Genomic DNA, 23,535 nt, shown 5'->3' on the forward strand with positions numbered 1-23,535 from the left:
GTGCATTGGATTCTATATATATATATATATATATATATATATATATATATATATATATATATATATATATATATATATATATATACTAAATAATGATACCAAAAAAGCTTAATGAGACAAAAATTAAAGAAAATACTTCTATATATATATATATATATATATATATATATTACCCACTGGTATAAATGCCTGACTCCAAGATATAAAATACAAATACAAATCACAGCATTGGAATAAGTATATAATCAAAAACCAACCATGGGAAAAGAAAAAGGGAGGGGGGAGACATACAGGGGAGATGAATAATAAATCTCACACCCTGAACAGTATTACCCAAAAAATTGAACACTGACTACTGATGCAGCAAAAGATTAACACATATATATATATATATATATATACAGTGGTCGACAAATCACAAAAAAATCTACTCGCCCAACAAAAAAATCTACTCGCCACCTAGTACCAAACGTGTGATGCCTGGGCCAATAGGAGCTCGCCACGATGTTAAATCCACTCGCCCGGGGCGTGCAAATGTATAGGTTTGTCGAACACTGTATATATATATATATATATATATATATATATATAGCTATAGATAGATAGATAGATATATATATATATTTATATATATATATATATCTATAGCTATATCTATATATATATATATATCTATATGTGTTAATCTTTTGCTGCATCAGTAGTCAGTGTTCAATTATATATAATCCCAGCAGCGTCTGTGTTACACCCTGACAGCACAGGTATTGTGTCTATGGGGCTCTGATATCATTACTGACGATTTAGTCTGTCTATGTACACAATATATCTAGAGCCAATACTAGGCTAACACCAGCCATAATAATACAGGTATCTGCGCTGGGAGCACAATAGTACCTCACTATATCACTGGGGGCCACTATGTGCCCTAAGGACCGCAGGAGGAAGGGAGGATTTGGCCATCAGCTCTATTATAGGTACCCAGAGGCCACTTACCCCTTCTCTCCCTACCTCCTCCGTGGGGATCATGTTAATACTTTAACCTATTAGTGTGTGTATTTGATAAACTAAAACCTTTATGTTTTGGTTAAGTTTTAGACCCTAAATTGTTCTGGTGGTTGGACCACAGGAGGTTCTCAGACAATAGTTCTGTGATTATAGCAATGAGTGCGATCAGTGGGGTTCTTTGGGCTCTTCTTTGGGTTCTGTCTGTGTACTGTTTTTCTTATTCTAATACGGGAAAAAACATTACAATGCAATCTGTTTATTTTTATATTTTCAACAAAAGACAGGTGACTGCCTGGGTGGGTAACTGCCTGGGTGGGTGAGTGACTGGTTGGGTGGTTGGGTGACTGAGTAACTGGGTGGGGGACTTAGTGGCACTTGACTGAGTGGGTGGGTCTCAGTGACTGGGTGGGTGACTCAGTGACTGGGTGGGTGGGGGCCTGAGTGACACTTGACTGAGTGGGTTGGTGACTCAGTGACTGGGTGGGTAAGTGGGTGACTGAGCGGGAGTAAAATTGTGATGGGGCAAGCCTGGGGAGATGAGATCATGGCGATGGGGGTTTGGGGGGGGGGGGTGTAAGATGGTGATGAGGGCCAGCCTGGGAAGATGATCATGAGGATGGGGGGCCGGGATGAGATGAGGATGGGGGGAGGTGGGGGTATATTTTTTATGCATTTGGGAGGTGGCGGTATATTTTATATGTATTGGGCAGGTGGGGTATTTTTTATCTGTATTGGGGGAGTGTGGAGGTATTTTAGAAATATTTATTCCGGGGTTGTGGGGGTATTTTTAAAATATTTATTTGGGGGGTGTGGGGGTATTGTCAGTCGTGCTGAACCTGCATGCGCTGTCATTATAAAGCCAGCACCCCCCCCCCCCCACTTACCTCCCTCCGAAGACCCTGAGCTTTGCAAATCGCCGGCGCTGGCCAAAATGGACCCGCCCTCCGAGGCATCGTTATGGGTCAGCCACAGATCCATATCCTTATAATCTCACCCGATCTTCTTGTTTACTGATGCGTGTTACTGAAAAGCCTCACCGAAACGCACCCACAATCCTCCCACACAAATCTGGTGAGCCCCCCGAATGGGGTACATATAGCGAATTAGTGGCGGGCACTTCCGTGGCTCTTTCTCCATGATTATCGTGGCCAAAGTGGCATACGCCTCTAGCCAATTCCAAAATGTCCATGTCCTTCTCTTTGTCATTTCACCTATCTGACCTCCCCTTAGCATCCTTATAACCTGGCAACAGCGAGAATATTTCTACGTAACTGTCACGGGAGACCAGGTTATTTACACCTTTCCACCGGGATCATTCATTGTGCAAAACAAGGTAAAGAAATAAATTTAAATTTATTCGGCATAAATTCGCTTACACAATGAAACACAAAATACGTACACAAAGACACACTTACTTTCGGGCTGGGGTTGAAAACTAGACTCTCTTAGGTGCAGGGATCTCTATGGGAGAGTTTTACCCTGACCGGGACTTAGACCGGAATCTCCTGGAACCCAAATTGGCATAAAATCCCACACGCCAACGCTACATTCTCTTCTGAGAACCTGGTACCTCCTGACCGCGAGTCGGCCCAACTCTTCTAGAACTCAAATCGGTATAAAATCCCAGCTTTGTCTGCTACGTTCGATTCTGAGAACTTGGGCACAAAAGTCGTGACTTAGTCTCTGGTGGGCAAGATTTTCAGGCTTGAAAGCGAAGCCGGTTGCTGTGTATTACTTACCAGAACACCTTCCTACTGTCTCTGTACGTTCTTCCTGCCAACCAATTAGATTGTAAGCTCTTTGGAGCAGGGACTCCCTTTCATAAATGTTACTTTTATGTCTGAAGCACATCTTCCCCTTGTGTTATTTCTATCTTATTATTTATATGATTGTAACTATTACTGCTGTGAAGCGCTATGTACATTAATGGCGCTATCTAAATAAAGACATACATACATATAAATATACATACAAATATATATACATACAACTGCAGCGGCCGTTATTCTAAAACTTCACGGAGCCGATTGCGTGTGCGCTGCTGTACGCCACGCAGCATGAACGCGGCCAATCGCCCCAGACACCCGCGCGCACCCCGCGCTTATCGCGGTTGCTTTGTTGAATTTCATGGATTCTGTTTCTTTGGGTGCAATGAAATGAATGAATTGCAATGTGTACAGTACTGTGCTACTACTGTGCTACTACTGTGCTACTACTGTGATAGTGTGCTACTACTGTGCTGCTGTGCTACTACTGTGATAGTGTGCTACTACTGTGCTACTACTGTGCTACTACTGTGCTAGTGTGCTACTACTGTGCTGTTACTGTGCTACTACTGTGCTGCTACTGTGCTACTACTGTGCTGTTACTGTGCTACTACTGTGCTACTACTGTGCTACTACTGTGCTACTACTGTGCTAGTGTGCTACTACTGTGCTGTTACTGTGCTACTACTGTGCTACTACTGTGCTGCTACTGTGTTACTGTGCTGCTACTGTGTTACTGTGCTGCTACTGTGCTGCTACTGTGCGCTACTGTACTGCTACTGTGTTACTGTGCTGCTATTGTGTTACTGTGCTGCTACTGTGCTGCTACTGTGCACTACTGTGCACTACTGTGCTGCTACTGTGCTACTGTGCTACTGTGCGCTACTGTGCTGCTACTGTGCGCTGCTACTGTACTGCTACTGTGCGCTGCTACTGTGCGCTGCTACTGTGCGCTGCTACTACTGTGCGCTGCTACTGTGCGCTGCTACTGTGCGCTGCTACTGTGCGCTGCTACTGTGCTACTACTGTGCTACTACTGTGCTACTACTGTGATACTACTGTGATACTGTTGCAATTTAAGGTGTTTAAAAGCCAGAACACTAAAATGCCATTTTGTGCACTCACCGCACTCGCGTCTTAAGGCGGGAAGGTTGGAAGAAATCACGCACCATGACAGGGTATTCCGAGCAGTGCACCGGGAGAAGTTTTAGAATAACGGCTGCTGCAGCTCTATATACATACAGACACAGACACACACACACACACACACACACACACTGTACATGCATACATAGACATACATACACATATATACTGTACATGCATACACACATTGTGGCAGGACGACCTGTAGCCGAGGTCAGGGAACAGTCCACACGTATAGTTTCAGGATAAATAAAAACGTTCAGTGGCTTTATTTCTCCACAGTAACATAACATGCGGGTACACTGTCACTTTAACAAATTAAATCCTGCTCCACTTTGGGAGAAAAACGGACTAATAACACAGCAGACCTATCTAGCAGGCTGGCTGGCTAAACCAGTACCAAACCATAAGGGTACTTTAAGCAGTCAGTAAAAAAAAAGAATAATCCTTACTTTGGTTGAAGTAGTCTTTGTTGAAATCCCTCTGGCTAAGGGCTCACGCAGCAGTGTGCTCCTCTCTAAGGCAGCTACTGCCAGTCACATGATCCCTTTTCTACCTTGCTGGCTCTCAGGTGTCAGCTAAAGAGTTCTGATTTCCTAACTTCCCCCTGAGTTAACCCTTATGAGTGCTGGATGAAGCACTCAGACATATGTCTCCCAGGCGTAACTGATAGGAGTTGACTTCACTCTGTCACATACCTCCCCTGTTTGTGTGTGGCTAGTGTCCCACACGGCTGAAGCCCGACCCTCCACTCCTTCCCTTGACAAAAAATCAGCATTTCCATGGTCCTTTCCAGGTCTATGCTGAATATCAAAAGAGAAGGGTTGGAGGGCAATATACCACCTGGTCAACCTTGGATTTGTGTCCTTCATGGTGTTTAACCACTTCAAGGGTGCATGGTCAGTGACCAGGGTGAAGTGTACTCCGGCGACATAATGTCTCAAGGCCTCAATTGCCCATTTTACAGCGAGGCACTCCTTCTCAATAACGGAATACCTCACTTCCCTTGGGAACAGCTTCCGGCTGATGAACAGTATGGGGTGTTCAACACCATCAAATTGCTGAGACAGCACTGCTCCCAGTCCTACCTCTGAGGCATCCGTCTGGATGATGAAGGGCTCTTTAAAATCTGGGCTCCGAAGAGCGGGGCCCTCTGACAGGCACTTTTTAAGCATGTCAATGGCGTCTTGGCACTCCCAAGACCATTTGACGGGTCGGGGCACTCTTTTTTGTCAGATCTGTTAGGGGTGCAGATATTTCTGAAAAATTGGGGATAAACCGCCGGTAATACCCTGCTAACCCCAAAAGGGAGCTGACCTGTGTCTTTGTCTGTGGGGTGGGGACTTCCTTTATGGCGGCCACCTTGCTAGCTAGTGGCCTTACTATCCCTCCCCCAACGGCATAGCCCAAGTACTTTGTAGTGGATTTACCCAGGTCACATTTTTTTGGATTTGCAGTGAGCCCTGCTTCTCTTAACGACGTTAGGACTGCCCTTAACCTTTTTATATGAGACTGCCAGTGTCTGCTATAGATGACAATGTCATCCAAGTAGGCCGCGGCATATGCCCTATGGGGTCGTAGTACCTTGTCCATTAACCTTTGGAACGTGGCTGGAGCCCCATGTAACCCAAATGGCATAGTGACGAATTGGTATAAACCGAGAGGGGTGGCGAAGGCAGTTTTGCATTTGGATTCTTCCGCTAGAGGTATCTGCCAATATCCTTTCGTGAGATCTAGGGTGGAGATATACTCTGCTTTACCAAGCTAGTCAAGCAATTCATCCACCCTAGGCATTGGATATGCATCAAATCTGGATACAGCATTTACCTTTCGCAGATCCACGCAAAACCTCACCTTCCCATCTGGTTTAGGGACCAACACGATAGGGCTACACCATTCGCTGTGGGACTCCTCGATCACGCCCAATTCCAACATGTCTATTATCTCCCTCTCTACCAGGTCTTTTCGGCCCTCTGGCAACCTATAGGGACGGGACCGTACTTTTACGCCAGGTTCTGTCTCAATCCTATGGGACACTAAATCAGTCTGCCCTGGCAGCTCAGAAAAAACATCTGGGAACTGGTCACATACATCAAGTAGGTCTGCCCTTTGTTCCGTTGTTAACTGCTCTCCCATGGGAACCTGATGGTCATTGTACGTACTACCCTTTGGAAGCTTTGGACCCAAATCCGTCTCTCCTTCCAGAGGGTGAATGAACAGTGATCTCATAGTTTTCCAGGGTTTCAGGAGGTTCACGTGGTAGATTTGTTTACCCTTCCTGGACCCTGGTTGAGAGATCTCATAGTTCACCTCCCCGGTGCGGCGGAGAACTTGGAAAGGACCCTGCCACTTCGCAAGGAGTTTACTCTCTGCTGTCGGTAGTAGTAGCATCACTTGGTCCCCAGGTTGGAAGACCCTCAAGCGAGCATTTTGGTTGTACTGCCTCTCTTGACGTTCTTGAGCATATTTGAGGTTTTCCTTCGCAAACCGACCTATCATGTCTAGGCGGTTTCTAAGGTCTATGACATACTGAAGGCTATTCTTGGAGGGGGAGGGCTCCTCCTCCCAGGATTCCTTCAGTAGGTCGAGAATACCCAGAGGTTGGCGTCCATATAGGAGCTCAAACGGGGAGAAGCCTGTGGATGATTGGGGAACTTCTCGTACCGCAAACAACAGGAAAGGGAGAAGTTCATCCCAAGCTCGCTTTTCAGTGTCCACAAACTTCCTAAGCATGGTTTTTAAAGTACGGTTAAACCTCTCTACCAATCCATCAGTCTGAGGATGGTAGACCGAGGTCCGGACAGATTTTACCTCCAATAACTTCAGGACATCCTGCATTAACTTTGCCATGAAATTTGTTCCCTGGTCAGTTAACATACTTGGGGAAGTCCTACCCTAGAAAACAGTTCTAACAGCCTGTGAGCAACCTGTTTAGCAGTGGCTGATCTCAGAGGGAAGGCCTCAGGATATCTGGTGGCATAATCAACAACAACGAGTATAAATTTATGTCCCTTCGCAGAGGGTTCTAAAGGTCCGACCAGATCTACCCCAATTCTCTCGAATGGGACGGCTACCAAGGGCAGAGGAACCAAGGGAGCCGGCTTCTGTCCTTTTTGGCTAGTTAACTGGCATTCAGGACATGTCTCACATAGTTTCATGATGTCACCATGTATGCCTGGCCAGTAAAACCGGGACGAGATGCGGTCCGTGGTCTTATCTCTGCCCAAATGACCACCCCATGGGAGAGTATAGGCTAGGGTAAACACTGTTTTAATCAACCCTTTAGGGACTAGCATCTGTCGAATGACCTCCCCTGTTAGTGTAACCTTATTCACACGATATAGTATGTCATTCAACAGTTCAAAATGTGGAAACACTTTTACACCTTGTTCATCTATTATCTTGTTGTTGACCTGTACCACCTTCTCATATTGTCTAGCCAGAGCTGGGTCCTCCCTCTGCCTCTGACGGAAGTCAGGAAGATCCAGGTCTGGCAACACTCCCGTATCTATCTGTTCCCCACCCTGGTCATCCCTGGCCATGACCGGCAGACCTTTGGGCTGACTAATGTTACCAAAAGTCCCAGACTTTCTTAACCAGTCCTCTTTTTTTTCCGCACGTCTCTGTTTACGTGTCTTTGGGACATGGTGTCTACGGGGGAAAATCTCTGGGGAAAAAGGGAACAAGTCTCCGGGCTTCTCCGGTACCAGAGAAGTAGGCTCCGTAGGAGTAGGGGCCAACAATGTTTCGAGGTAGGGCCAGTCTCGGCCAAGTAGAACAGGAGCAGGTAGCCAGGGAGCAACTCCCACTAGTAGGCTAGCCTCTTGATGCTGGATACGCAGTGTAACGTTCGCCGTCGGGTATCTCTTTGTATCCCCATGGATACACTCGATATTCCAAGGAGAGTCATAAGATAGTCTATTGCTTGGAATTAGGCCCTCTAGGATCAGGGTTTTTCAAGAGCCCGAGTCCAGCATGGCATTTACTTTTGTCCCCTCCAGAGATGCTGGGACTAACCACGGATTGTGGTCCCCTCGGAGACAAGCTGTGGCAGTGGTTCTGCCATATGAACAGTCCATCTCCTCATCTCCTGAGTCCGCAAACTCGGTCGTCCGCGGAAGCTCTCGACACGACCTCTCCGCTGTTGGATGGGGTCCTCCCTTCTGGTTGGTGGGGTTATCCTCTCCACAGGGTGGGTGACAGGAGTCCAGGTTCTCGGGGAATACTGTGGGTGGCGGCCTCCCTTGAGTGATCCAGTGGCCTCGGACCCAGGATGGGCATCTCTGCGGGAGTTTGTACCAGGAACCCTCCGAGATGGGAAAGGGTCTTCCGATCGGGTTGACTGGATCTCCTGAGCTGGCGGGTTGTAGACCCCTCGATTGTCTGCTCTCCTGCCTCTAGCATCACCGGAAGCAACTGGTGTTTGCACCGGCCGTTCCCAGCTATCCTGTTGGGTGTCGTCGCCCAGGAAGTTTTCCACCAAGCGGACCGCTGAATCCAGGGAAAATGCAGCGTGTCTTTTTACCCAGGAGCGGGAGGAGGGGGGCAGTATCTGTATGAACTGCTCGAGCACAAACTGTTCAAGGATCTCTGCCTTGTCATGTTTTTCCGGTTGTATCCACCTGGTACGTAAGTCTACTAAGCGGTGGGCTACGACCCGGGGTCTGTCTCTGTTTGTATATTTGACTGTCCGGAACCGCTGTCGGTAGGTCTCTGGAGTGAGGCCTAGGCGATCCAGAATAGCAGCCTTTAGTTGCTGATAGTCCATGGCCTCGTCTGCTGGAAGAGCCTGGTAGGCTGCCTGAGCTTCCCCTATGAGGAGTGAAGCCAGAGTCGTTAGCCAGAGTCGTTATCCAGCGATCAACTGTCCAGCCGTGGCTACCCTTTCAAAAGTGAGAAGAAATGCCTCTGGGTCTTCGTTTGGCTTCATCTTAGGCAGCATCACCGGTGGGTTATTTGGAATCCCTGGTCTGCCTGGGGTTGGGCCTTCGACCAGCATTTGGAGTAGCTTTTCCTCTCGCCGGGCCTGTTGCTCATCTCACTGGGCCTGTCGCTCAGCTTGTTTCTCTGCTAGCTGGAGCTGTTGCTCAAGGAACTGAGAATTTTTTTTCTCCATTTTTGTTTTTCTGTGTGGCCCTTCAGATACAGGAGCCATCCGACATCCCACTTCTGACACCACCTGTGGCAGGACGGCCTGTAGCCGAGGTCAGGGAACAGTCCACACGTATAGTTTCAGGATAAATAAAAACGTCCAGTGGCTTTATTTCTCCACAGTAACATAACATGCAGGTACACTGTCCCTTTAACAAAATAAATCCTGCTCCACTTTGGGAGAAAAACTGACTAATAACACAGCAGACCTATCTAGCAGGCTGGCTGGCTAAACCAGTACCAAACCATAAGGGTACTTTAAGCAGTCAGTAAAACAAATGAATAATCCTTACTTTGGTTGAAGTAGTCTTTGTTGAAATCCCTCTGGCTAAGGGCTCACGCAGCAGTGTGCTCCTCTCTAAGGCAGCTACTGCCAGTCACATGATCCTTTTTCTACCTTGCTGGCTCTCAGGTGTCAGCTAAAGAGTTCTGATTTCCTAACTTCCCCCTGAGTTAACCCTTATGAGTGCTGGATGAAGCACTCAGACATATGTCTCCCAGGTGTAACTGATAGGAGTTGACTTCACTCTGTCCCACACATAAATACTGCTGCCAATTGGCATGCTCATGTTAGGGCCGTGAATTCTGCTACTTGTACTCACGCCGGGAGAATACTGCCCCGCCCGCCTGTGTGCCATACTCCATACTCAGCAAACCTCTTCCACATTGATCTCATTTTTAGTTAGCCTGGACCCCAACAGGTCAGATTCTCAGGATATCCCTGCTTCAGCACATGTGCCTGAGCCTCTGATTGAGCCACCTGTGCTGATGCAGGGACTGATTTAGCTACCTGTGTTGAAGCAGGGACCAATTGAGTCATCTGTGCTGAAACGGGGACAGATTGAGCAACCTGTGCTGAAGCAGGAATGGATTGAGCCACCTGTGCTGAAGCTGGGACCGATTGAGACACCTGTGCTGAAGTAGGGACCGATTGAGCCACCTGTGCTGAAGTAGGGACCAATTGAGTCATCTGTGTTGAAGCAAGGACTGTACTGAAGCTGGGACCGATTGAGCCACCCGTGCTGAAGCAGTAACCGATTGAGCCACCTGTGCTGAAGCAGGGACTAGTTGAGCAACCTGTGCTGAAGCAGAGACCAATTGAGTCATCTGTGTTGAAGCAAGGACTGTACTGAAGCTGGGACTAATTGGGCCACCGGTGCTGATGCAGGGACTGATTGAGCCACCTTTGCTGAAGCAGTAACCGTGCCACCTGTGCTGAAGCTGGGACTGATTGAGCCACCTGTGCTGACGCAAGGACTGTGCTGAAGCAGTGACCGATTGAGTCCCCTGTGCTGAAGCAGGGACCAATTGTGACTCCTGTGCTGAAGCAGGGACTGATAGAGCCAACTGTGCTGAAGCAGGGACCCATTGAGCCACCTGTGCTGAAGCAGGGAAGATTGAGTCACCCCTGCTGAAGCAGGGACTGATTGAGCAACCTGTGCTGAAGCAGGGATGGATTGAGCCACCTGTGCTGAAGCAGAAACTGATTGAGCCACCTCTGCTGAAGCAGGAACTAGTTGAACAACCTGTGCTGAAGCAGGGACTGATTGAGCACCCTGTGCTGAAGCAGTGATGGATTAAGCCACCTGTGCTGAAGCAAGGACTGATTGAGCCACCTGTGCTGAAGCAGGGACTAGTTGAACAACCTGTGCTGAAGCAGGGACCAATTGAGTCATCCGTGCTGAAGCAGGGACTGATTGAGCCACCTGTGCTGAAGCAGGGACTAATTGAGCAACCTGTGCTGAAGCAGGGATGGATTGAGCCACCTGTGCTGAAACAAGGACTGTGCTGAAGCAGAGACCAATTGAGTAATCTGTGCTGAAGCAGGGATCTATTGAGCCACCTGTGCTGAAGCAAGTATTGATTGAGCCAAAAAAACAAACACAGCGCACAACACTCATCGTGAAAAATGTAATAAACTGTGTTTATACACAGCAGGGCCCCGCTTCTCGGCGCCCCGCTTTCCGGCGATCCGCTTATACGGCGGCACCGAGAAGGGGACCGCCATCTTGTATTTCGGTTTGCGCATGCGCGGAACGGGTGGGTGCGCCCGGCGCGCATGCGCAGACCGTAGTTTGCGCTCGCAGACCATAGGCCGCGCATGCGCAGAATGGCGAAAACGCCGTTCTGTGCATGTAAAATCAGTGAAAATTGCCGGATCCGCTTTCCGGCGATTTTCACTATACGGCGGGCCCCTGGAACGGAACGCGCCGTATACCCGGGGCCCTGCTGTATAAGGTGTTTCAAGGTTATGCTTACATCAAGGTAGATTTAATCAAGCATAGAGCCACAGAGTGGCAGTTACCAGCGTCTGCAACCAGGAACCACCAGAGCTTCACTCTCCTTTCCACATCTACAGGTAGGTGAAATGCCAGATAAGTGATGACTCAGTCTCAATGTCCTGTAGATAGCGTCAATACGCTTAGTGGGTCCTGGTGGAGTGGTTGTCCTTTGCTCGCATGTAGTACACAGGTTCCTCTGCAGACCTCACTGTGTTTCCCGATCAGTCAGGCAGCGTGACGGCGTGGTCCCGCGGGCCCTTCTGGGACGTCAGAGCGCCCGCTCTGCTTTGAGTAACAGCGTCTGCCAGTACTGATTCAGACGTTACTTGGCAACCACAGAGGCAGGCAACAGCGCGGCACATGCGCAGAAGAGGACAACAATAAAATACACCTTGGAACATGAATAATGAAAATATATAGGTTGAATGGTATCTCTCCTACGCGGCGTTTCGTAGCTCAAAAGGCCACTTCTTCCCTGGCTCTGACGCCACAGAAGGCCCGCGGGACCACGCCGTCACGCTGCCTGACTTACCGGCGCCTATGGGTTTGGACTCTCAGACCCCCCCCCCCCAAACCTTATATACGGTTGGGGCACCCACAAACCCTATACTGGTTATGGGTCACCTTCGCACTGGCTGGGGTACCCCCTTAACCTAGAGATTCCCTCAGCTACAGCAATACATATTTATCCCTGTGCGTCAGGCTGCATCCATAGCACGGGAAGCCGTGCCGAGCCGTGCGGACGCGCCGCGCTGAGCCCCTGCATCCTCAGTGAGGATGCCTTGAGAGGGGGCTCGCGCGAGCGTCCGCAGGCGTGCTGAGGCGCTGGAGTTTTCAGCCGTCAGCCAAGCTGTTTTTCAGAGCGCTGTCGGCTGAAAACATCCAATCAGCGCGAGGCAGTGTCAACGTCACGGCGCCGTGATGTCGGCGCCGTGACGTTGACGTCGGTGCGGGCGATCGGCCCAGCGACGTCACTGCCCCGCCTCCCTCGGCCTCCCCCCGCCTCCCGATCGCGCTCGTCTGCATGAAATCGCGCAGATTTCAGCAGGCGAGCCTCAGCATCAGCGCGCCTCAGCACTGCTACCCCCTCCATGGACGTGGCCTCAGTCACCTTTCTGGGCTATGCTGAAGCAGGGTGCCCTAGTGGTGAGTCGCGCTTGTGTTTTCAAGGGGAGATATTGCCGGGACAATGTGCCTCCATGTATCAGAGAATCAGGCATGATTACCGGTCGGGGAAGATGCCGCTAGCGCAGCTGACTGACCCGTGGCAAAAGCTGCCGGTGAAGAAAATGGAGAGCGAGGTGCATGAGAAGGGAGCGCAGGGAGCGCGGGGAGGGTGGCGGTTACAGCTCACGCCGGAGCAGGAGAGCAGTGACAGGAGAGGAGGGCGCATGGGATATCTACTTATAAGGAAAGTGTATGGCAGTACAGAAAGGTGTGAGTGAGCAGGGGAGGTGTATAGGAAGGAGTGAGGGGAAGTGTATGGGAGAGTATAGGAGGGAGTGAGGGGAAGTGTATGGGAGAGTATAGGAGGGAGTGAGGGGAAGTGTATGGGAGAGTATAGGAGGGAGTGAGGGGAAGTGTATGGGAGAGTATAGGAAGGAGTGAGGGGAAGTGTATGGGAGAGTATAGGAGGGAGTGAGGGGAAGGGTATGGGAGAGTATAGGAAGGAGTGAGGGGAAGTGTATGGGAGAGTATAGGAGGGAGTGAGGGGAAGGGTATGGGAGAGTATAGGAAGGAGTGAGGGGAAGTGTATAGGAAGGAGTGAGGGGAAGTGTATGGGAGAGTATAGGAGGGAGTGAGGGGAAGTGTATGGGAGAGTATAGGAGGGAGTGAGGGGAAGGGTATGGGAGAGAATAGGAGGGAGTGAGGGGAAGTGTATAGGAAGGAGTGAGGGGAAGTGTATGGGAGAGTATAGGAGGGAGTGAGGGGAAGTGTATGGGAGAGTATAGGAGGGAGTGAGGGGAAGGGTATGGGAGAGTATAGGAGGGAGTGAGGGGAAGTGTATGGGAGAGTATAGGAGGGAGTGAGGGGAAGTGTATGGGAGAGTATAGGAGGGAGTGAGGGGAAGTGTATGGGAGAGTATAGGAAGGAGTGAGGGGAAGTGTATGGGAGAGTATAGGAGGGAGTGAGGGGAAGGGTATGGGAGAGTATAGGAAGGAGTGAGGGGAAGTGTATGGGAGAGTATAGGAGGGAGTGAGGGGAAGGGTATGGGAGAGTATAGGAAGGAGTGAGGGGAAGGGTATGGGAGAGTATAGGAAGGAGTGAGGGGAAGTGTATGGGAGAGTATAGGAGGGAGTGAGGGGAAGTGTATGGGAGAGTATAGGAAGGAGTGAGGGGAAGTGTATGGCAGAGTATAGGAGGGAGTGAGGGGAAATGTATGGGAGAATATAGGAGGGAGTGAGGGGAAATGTATAGGAGAGAGTGAGGGGAAATGTATGGGAAGAAGTGAGGGGAAGTGTATGGAAGAGTATAGGAAGGAGTGAGGGGAAGTGTATGGGAGAGTATAGGAGGGAGTGAGGGGAATTGTATGGGAGAGTATAGGAAGGAGTGAGGGGAAGTGTATGGCAGAGTATAGGAGGGAGTGAGGGGAAGTGTATGGGAGAGTATAGGAGGGAGCGAGGGGAAGTGTATGGGAGAGTATAGGAGGGAGTGAAGGGAAGTGTATGGGAGAGTATAGGAAGGAGTGAGGGGAAGTGTATGGGAGAGTATAGGAGGGAGTGAGGGGAAGGGTATGGGAGAGTATAGGAAGGAGTGAGGGGAAGGGTATGGGAGAGTATAGGAAGGAGTGAGGGGAAGTGTATGGGAGAGTATAGGAGGGAGTGAGGGGAAGTGTATGGGAGAGTATAGGAAGGAGTGAGGGGAAGTGTATAGGAAGGAGTGAGGGGAAGTGTATGGGAGAGTATAGGAGGGAGTGAGGGGAAGTGTATGGGAGAGTATAGGAGGGAGTGAGGGGAAGGGTATGGGAGAGAATAGGAGGGAGTGAGGGGAAGTGTATAGGAAGGAGTGAGGGGAAGTGTATGGGAGAGTATAGGAGGGAGTGAGGGGAAGTGTATGGGAGAGTATAGGAGGGAGTGAGGGGAAGGGTATGGGAGAGTATAGGAGGGAGTGAGGGGAAGTGTATGGGAGAGTATAGGAGGGAGTGAGGGGAAGTGTATGGGAGAGTATAGGAGGGAGTGAGGGGAAGTGTATGGGAGAGTATAGGAAGGAGTGAGGGGAAGTGTATGGGAGAGTATAGGAGGGAGTGAGGGGAAGGGTATGGGAGAGTATAGGAAGGAGTGAGGGGAAGTGTATGGGAGAGTATAGGAGGGAGTGAGGGGAAGGGTATGGGAGAGTATAGGAAGGAGTGAGGGGAAGGGTATGGGAGAGTATAGGAAGGAGTGAGGGGAAGTGTATGGGAGAGTATAGGAGGGAGTGAGGGGAAGTGTATGGGAGAGTATAGGAAGGAGTGAGGGGAAGTGTATGGCAGAGTATAGGAGGGAGTGAGGGGAAATGTATGGGAGAATATAGGAGGGAGTGAGGGGAAATGTATAGGAGAGAGTATAGGAGGGAGTGAGGGGAATTGTATGGGAGAGTATAGGAAGGAGTGAGGGGAAGTGTATGGCAGAGTATAGGAGGGAGTGAGGGGAAGTGTATGGGAGAGTATAGGAGGGAGCGAGGGGAAGTGTATGGGAGAGTATAGGAGGGAGTGAAGGGAAGTGTATGGGAGAGTATAGGAAGGAGTGAGGGGAAGTGTATGGGAGAGTATAGGAAGGAGTGAGGGGAAGTGTATGGGAGAGTATAGGAGGGAGTGAGGGGAATTGTATAGGAAGGAGTGAGGGGAATTGTATGGGAGAGTATAGGAAGGAGTGAGGGGAAGTGTATGGGAGAGTATAGGAGGGAGTGAGGGGAATTGTATAGGAGGGAGTGAGGGGAATTGTATGGGAGAGTATAGGAAGGAGTGAGGGGAATTGTATGGGAGAGTATAGGAGGGAGTGAGGGGAAGTGTATGGGAGAGTATAGGAGGGAGTGAGGGGAATTGTATGGGAGAGTATAGGAAGGAGTGAGGGGAATTGTATGGGAGAGTATAGGAGGGAGTGAGGGGAAGTGTATGGGAGAGTATAGGAGGGAGTGAGGGGAAGTGTATGGGAGAGTATAGGAGGGAGTGAGGGGAAGTGTATGGGAGAGTATAGGAGGGAGTGAGGGGAAGTGTATGGGAGAGTATAGGAAGAAGTGAAGGGAAGTGTATGGGAGAGTATAGGAAGGAGTGAAGGGAAGTGTATGGGAGAGTATAGGAAGGAGTGAGGGGAAGTGTATGGGAGAGTATAGGAGGGAGTGAGGGGAAGTGTATGGGAGAGTATAGGAAGGAGTGAGGGGAAGTGTATGAGAGAGTATAAGAGGGAGTGAGGGGAAGTGTATGAGAGAGTATAGGAGGGAGTGAGGGGAAATGTATAGGAGAGAGTATAGGAGGGAGTGAGGGGAAATGTATAGGAGAGAGTGAGGGGAAGTGTATGGGAGAGTATAGGAAGGAGTGAGGGGAAGTGTATGGGAGAGTATAGGAGGGAGTGAGGGGAAGTGTATGGGAGAGTATAGGAGGGAGTGAGGGGAAGTGTATGGGAGAGTATAGGAAGAAGTGAGGGGAAGTGTATGGGAGAGTATAGGAGGGAGTGAGGGGAAGTGTATGGGAGAGTATAGGAGGGAGTGAGGGGAAGTGTATAGGAAGGAGTGAGGGGAAGTGTATGGGAGAGTATAGGAGGGAGTGAGGGGAAGTGTATGGGAGAGTATAGGAGGGAGTGAGGGGAAGGGTATGGGAGAGTATAGGAGGGAGTGAGGGGAAGTGTATGGGAGAGTATAGGAGGGAGTGAGGGGAAGTGTATGGGAGAGTATAGGAGGGAGTGAGGGGAAGTGTATGGGAGAGTATAGGAAGGAGTGAGGGGAAGTGTATGGGGGAGTATAGGAGGGAGGGAAAGTGTATAGGAAGAAGTGAGGGGAAATGTGTTTATGTGTATGTGTGTGTATGTATATGTGTATGTAGCCAGGTATCCTCCGGTCCCCTCGGGTTTCCGTTCCCCCCCCCCCCCCGCTTACCTCCTGTGTTGCAGGGAGGGCGACGGGCTTGCCGGTGGCTCCCTCTGCAGGGCGCCGCCATGTTTGTTATGCGTGCGCACACGCGCAGGGCTCGCAAATGCGCAGAATGGATAGCATGCGCGGCGGCCATTAGGGAGCTTCGCGCATGTGCAAGAGTAGTGCAGGTGTGGCGGCCATTACAGGGAAGGCTCTGTACGGGAACTACCAGTCCCATGAGCCTCTGGGGCAGTAATGACGCGGCGCGGATCAGCCAATAGGGCAGCCACAGTAACAGAATAGGGAGCTCGCGCTGGCAGTTTAGTAGTAATAGCAGTAATAGTTAGTAATAGTAGTATTAGGGCAGTTTTGAATAAGAGCAGTTAGTAATAGTAGTAATAGTAGTAATAGTAGTAATAGTAGTATTAGGGCAGTTTTGAATAAGAGCAGTTAGTAATAGGTAGTAATAGGTAGTAATAGTAATTAGTAGTAATAGTAGTAATAGGTAGTAATAGGGCAGATTTGAATAAGAGCAGTTAGTAATAGTAATAGTAGTAATAGTAGTATTAGGGCAGTTTTGAATAAGAGCAGTTAGCATCGCTCAGCTTCAGAGGCTGCAGTTATCATGTTGCTAGGCAACCAGTGAGGCTGTGAGACGTTAGTGGCAGTTGAGATATTTTTGAATAGAGACAGTGAGAGAATTGGGGAGAAAGGGACAAGTCAGGGATGTGAAGATGAGGACAGGTCAGGGATGTGAAGATGAGGACAGGTCAGGGATGTGAAGATGAGGACAGGTCAGGGATGTGAAGATGAGGACAGGTCAGGGATGTGAGGATGAGGACAGGTCAGGGATGTGAGGATGAGGACAGGTCAGGGATGTGAGGATGAGGACAGGTCAGGGATGTGAAGATGAGGACAGGTCAGGGATGTGAAGATGAGGACAGGTCAGGGATGTGAAGATGAGGACAGGTCAGGGATGTGAGGATGAGGACAGGTCAGGGATGTGAGGATGAGGACAGGTCAGGGATGTGAAGATGAGGACAGGTCAGGGATGTGAGGATGAGGACAGGTCAGGGATGTGAGGATGAGGACAGGTCAGGGATGTGAGGATGAGGACAGGTCAGGGATGTGAAGATGAGGACAGGTCAGGGATGTGAGGATGAGGACAGGTCAGGGATGTGAAGATGAGGACAGGTCAGGGATGTGAAGATGAGGACAGGTCAGGGATGTGAAGATGAGGACAGGTCAGGGATGTGAAGATGACAGGTCAGGGATGTGAGGATGAGGACAGGTCAGGGATGTGAAGATGAGGACAGGTCAGGGATGTGAAGATGAGGACAGGTCAGGGATGTGAAGATGAGGACAGGTCAGGGATGTGAAGATGAGGACAGGTCAGGGATGTGAAGATGAGAACAGGTCAGGGATGTGAGGATGAGGACAGGTCAGGGAGTTGGGATCAGGACACAGAGGGGGAAGGTAGGGACCAGGGAGAGTGTGGCCCTTGGACTAGGCCAGAGAGTTTCCCCCTAGGTGCTAGATAGATCCCCTGAGGCACAGTAGGGCTGCTGAGAGGGGTACAGCAGGGAAGGCTGGAGATAGGGGCCTGTCCCCAGCAGTATACAGAAAGGGATATTAGCTGCAGGATGTTGCAGCTGGTGTGTGACCTGAGGCCTGTGAAGTAATATGGCTCCTCACTACCAGAGATTCGTGTGAGACATGCTGCAGGACATCGCCTGGAGGGAAGTGCAGACTGTCAATTAAGAACAGTATCAGAGACTCATTTAAAGGGGTACAATCCGACGGGGGGGGGGGGGGGGGGGCTCCAGAGGCATCGGCCTGAGGAGTCATCCAGGAGAGGAGCCGCAGGTTGTGTCGCGGATCCTCGGTGCTGATCCAAGGAGTTCTAATAAGTGTCCTGGTCCGGACTGAGACCAGGGAGGTATCGTTCATGTGCACCACCGGGCCCCAACCCCAGGGAAGCGCTATCCCCTCACACTCACACTCTGAGTAAGGGACTTACTTGGGACATCACAGGGTTACGTGCTCAGGCACTCACGTATTCTGTGGGGTCACCCTGGAGGTGTTATGGGTTGGGATAGGCCTATCAGGCCCGTGTTATGGAAAGAAGGAAGAAAACAGTCCTGCGCTCCGGTAATTAGCCCCAGCACCCGTAGGTGTCAGTGTGGTCACTGGGGAATGGAGAGGGAGGGAGCAGTAAAGGACCTCTGGGTAAATCAGAGCTGGGAGAGAAATCCCTTTCCTATAGAAGCTGTCCGATCTGGGTCCTGCTCCGACACGCACACACGCACACACGATCTCCCCCTCAACGCGTTTCACGCTATAGAACAGCGCTTCGTCTTGGAGTGGGGAGACGTGGTCTGAGCCTGTACATTTAAATAAAAAAGCCCGCGAAAAACGGACTAATTGATTAACCCCTTGGTATTTATGCCCTTCTTATATAACTTGCAGCATATATTAGATCATACTTGGCTATAATCCTGATGTTTAAAGAGAACATCAATAGATTCCTCATATCATTAATACAACATGAACAGGACAGTGCCCATGTTAGTTAAGCTGCTCTGAGGTGCAATGATAACTGGGGTATATAAAAAACCGCACAGCATTATCCTTGGGTACTGGCAACTTTGACATGAAGGAAAATGTAATGTTGAACCTAAGCACAGTTAAACCATAATAAAAGGTAACTATATCCGCTGAATCTCAGGGTTATAATAATACATAAATAAAGACATAAAATACAATACAACAGATTGAGAATTAAGGAACTAAATAATAAATTGCGTCAAAGAAAGTCAGTAGGGATGAAAGGGGGGGAGAGGGGGGTAAGTAGTCAGATACACCTACCCACCGCAATCTCACTTAGGGTGGGGGTAAGAGGGCTGCACACACAACAGTACAAATACACACACACACACACACACACAGACACACACACACCAGTACAAGTACAAATATACACACACACACACACCAGTACAAGTACAAATATACACACACACACACAAACACAACAGTACAAGTACAAATATACACACACACACACCAGTACAAGTACAAATACACACACACACACACACCCACACCCACACACACACCAGTACAAGTACAAATATACACACACACACACACACCAGTACAAGTACAAATATACACACACACACCAGTACAAGTACAAATATACACACACACACACACACACACACACACACACACACACACACACACACCAGTACAAGTACAAATACACACACACACACACACACACACACACACCAGTACAAGTACAAATACACACACACACAACAGTACAAGTACAAATATACACACACACACAACAGTACAAGTACAAATATACACACACACACAACAGTACAAGTACAAATATACACACACACACAACAGTACAAGTACAAATATACACACACACACAACAGTACAAGTACAAATACACACACACACACAACAGTGCAAGTACAAATACACACACACACACACACACACACACACACACACACACAACAGTGCAAGTACAAATACACACACACACACACACACACAACAGTACAAGTACAAATATATACACACATAGAACAGTACAAGTACAAATATACACACACACACTTAGTACAAATATGCGCACACAGCGCACACTGCGCACACAGCCTCACCTCTTTCTGCTCGATGCTTTTCCTCTGCTCTTTGGACCCACCCCCAGGCTCCTACCACCTCCTCCTGATCGGCTGCTGCTGTGTAATGCAGCCAATCAGTATGGAGGAAGCTGCCCGGCCCCCTAGCAATAACCCTGCACCCTCCCTTCTCGGGGGGAAATGTCACGATTGGTTACTAAGTGTGGAGAGGTAATACCGGCACATACATGTCTGTGACGGGAGACGCGCTTAATAACACATTTATATTTCGTGTATCCTGATTGAGCAGAACAGGTTGAGCAAAATAAACTGAGATTTATTCCCTTGATAGGCAAACACACGACAACTGCAGAATAAACTTAATAATTACACTCACGGGTAGAGAAACAGAGGATAATGTCCAGAAAGGTGCCAAAGCACCAGAAGATTGTCCTTTAAAATGTAGTCCTTTTGCAAATTGCCAAATAAATAAACAGTCCAATCCTTCTGTGAATGTGCAAAGTCTTTTCTGGTTCTCTGGGGATTTTCTGAATCCCCAGGGCTAACGAAATCCTGAAGCAGGGCAAGTTTCCTTGTTGCGATGTTTTTAACCCCTTGCGTTCTGGAATCGTAGCCGCTGTACTTAGGTCTTATCCGCTTGAAGAAATCAGGTAACAGCAACAACACAGGAATGAGGGTTACAGGCCTTTTTAAGGACAAGGGCCTGTGAAGGGTTACATTAGCCTCATCCCATTGGCAAGTAATTATCTTCCTCCTATGAGAACCTGCCATGTCACGTGGGCAAATCCTACAGCCAGCTCAGGTAACTCTGAGCATGCTCAGTAAGCAGCTTGGTAGCACTGCTAAGTAAAAAGGGGCCACTCATTTCTGGGGACGCAATGTCTGGAGTTTGGTCCCAAGGTGTGAAATAGCCAGGATGAGTAACAGGATCTGCTACTCAGAAACATCCTGATTAAGTGACATTTTATGACTGGGGTCTTTCATGTATGCATAACATTTGGCTCTGGTATGCATACAAAGGCAGGCAGAAAAAAATAGCATCCTGCAGGTACATTTTAACTGCACAGAAAGGCACTTTATCAAAAATATATGTTAAACTGCAACAGAAAGGCACTTCATCAAAAATATATGTTTCCCTTATGACAAAGCTATATTTTTAATATGTGTGTACTGGGGGGGTTACGCTGAGGTTGCACATAAAAACTCAGGGTGCTGGCTCTCTCCGTTCCTAAATTAGCAGTCTTAAAAGGGGAACAGCATATAAAATTAACCCCTTCATCCCCAATACGAAATAGGGGTAACCAGCCGAGCCCACTGCCTTTATTAATGCGCTGATTACCCCCATTTTCGCCACAATGTCGTCTTCCCCCCCCGCACACATACATGTCCCGCCCCCCCCTGCACAAATACATGTCCTGCCCCCCCTGCACACATACATGTCCCGCCTCCCCTGCACACATACATGTCCCGCCTCCCCTGCACACATACATGTCCCGTCCCCCCCTGCACACATACATGTCCGTCCCCCTCCCACATACATACATGTCGTCATCCCCCAGTCCATCCCCCCGCCCACATACATACATGTCCCCCCCCCCCCCCCGCACACACATACATATTATCTCTCATTTTTTACCAGACAGAGTAACCAAATACTGGGCTGTCTGGTTCAATACCGGACACGACACCTGGCAACCCTAAAAGTCAGTGAGGCCTGTGTATATGTGACCAACTCGTACAGTGAGGCCTGTGTATATGTGACCAACTCGTACAGTGAGGCCTGTGTATATGTGACCAACTCGTACAGTGAGGCCTGTGTATATGTGACCAACTTGTGCAGTGAGGCCTGTGTATATGTGACCAACTCGTACAGTGAGGCCTGTGTATATGTGACCAACTCGTACAGTGAGGCCTGTGTATATGTGACCAACTCGTACTGTGAGGCCTGTGTATATGTGACCAACTCGTACAATGAGGCCTATGTATATGTGACCAACTCGTACTGTGAGGCCTATGTATATGTGACCAACTCGTACTGTGAGGCCTGTGTATATGTGGCCAACTCGTACAGTGAGGCCTGTGTATATGTGACCAACTCATACAGTGAGGCCTGGTTATATGTGACCAACTCGTACAGTGAGGCCTGTGTATATGTGACCAACTCGTACTGTGAGGCCTGTGTATATGTGACCAACTCGTACAGTGAGGTCTGTGTATATGTGACCAATTCGTACAGTGAGGCCTGTGTATATGTGACCAACTCGTACAGTGAGGCCTGTGTATATGTGACCAACATGTACTGTGAGGCCTGTGTATATGTGACCAACTCGTACAGTGAGGCCTGTGTATATGTGACCAACTAGTACAGTGAGGCCTGTGTATATGTGACCAACTCGTACAGTGAGGCCCGTGTATATGTGACCAACTTGTACTGTGAGCCCTGTGTATATGTGACCAACTTGTACTGTGAGGCCTGTGTATATGTGACCAACTCGTACTGTGATGCCTGTGTATATGTGACCAACTCGTACAGTGAGGCCTGTGTATATGTGACCAACTCGTACAGTGAGGCCTGTGTATATGTGACCAAATCGTACAGTGAGGCCTGTGTATATGTGACCAACTCGGCCTGTGTATAGAGTTGCCAGGTGGCTTGTCCAAAAATACTGGACACAATGGTAAAAGATGCGCCCCCCACATAGTACCTTACTTTATCTCCTGCAGGACGCAGACTGCACAGAACATGTCTCTGGGCCGCCGGGGTGTGGGCTCCGCCTCCGCTGTCTTCTGGTTGGCTGTCTTCTCCTCCAATCAGGGCAGCACACCAGTCCTCCTTGCTTTGCCCGGCCCGCCCTCTCAGTACCAGCCCTCGCGCTTGCTGCGCTTGCGTTGCCACAGCCTCAGCAACAATTGTAATACCGGACACATATGTGAACGGTATTACCTCCAATTTTATATCGGACAGGCATCGGAATTACCTGCCGGTGAAAACCGGACACCTGAGAACACTAGGTACTGTGTGTGTGTGTAAATAACAAGCAGCGGTACTGTGGGTGTGTGTAAATAACAAGCAGCAGCACTGTGTGTGTGTGTAAATAACAAGCAGCGGTACTGTGGGCGTGTAAATAACAAGCAGCGGTACTGTGGGTGTGTGTAAATAACAAGCAGCAGCACTGTGTGTGTGTGTAAATAACAAGCAGCGGTACTGTGGGCGTGTAAATAACAAGCAGCGGTACTGTGGGCGTGTAAATTACAAGCAGCGGTACTGTGGGTGTGTAAATAACAAGCAGCGGTACTGTGGGTGTGTAAATAAAAAGCAGCGGGACTGTGGGTGTGTAAATAACAAGCAGCGGTACTGTGGGTGTGTAAATAACAAGCAGCGGTACTGTGGGCGTGTAAATAACAAGCAGCGGTACTGTGTGTGTGTAAATAACAAGCAGCGGTACTGTGTGTGTGTAAATAACAAGCAGC

General features: G+C 49.2%; 1 long non-coding RNA gene across 1 annotated transcript in view; it reads left to right on the top strand.

Moving 5' to 3' along the window:
- LOC142471339 (uncharacterized) overlaps positions 1–23,535 on the top strand; it is a 60,696-nt gene that overhangs the window by 18,406 nt on the left and 18,755 nt on the right. The gene's annotated exons all lie outside the window — the stretch shown is intronic.

This window comes from Ascaphus truei, chromosome 20 (assembly GCF_040206685.1).
Source record: "Ascaphus truei isolate aAscTru1 chromosome 20, aAscTru1.hap1, whole genome shotgun sequence".
NCBI classification, from domain to species: Eukaryota; Metazoa; Chordata; class Amphibia; order Anura; family Ascaphidae; genus Ascaphus; species Ascaphus truei.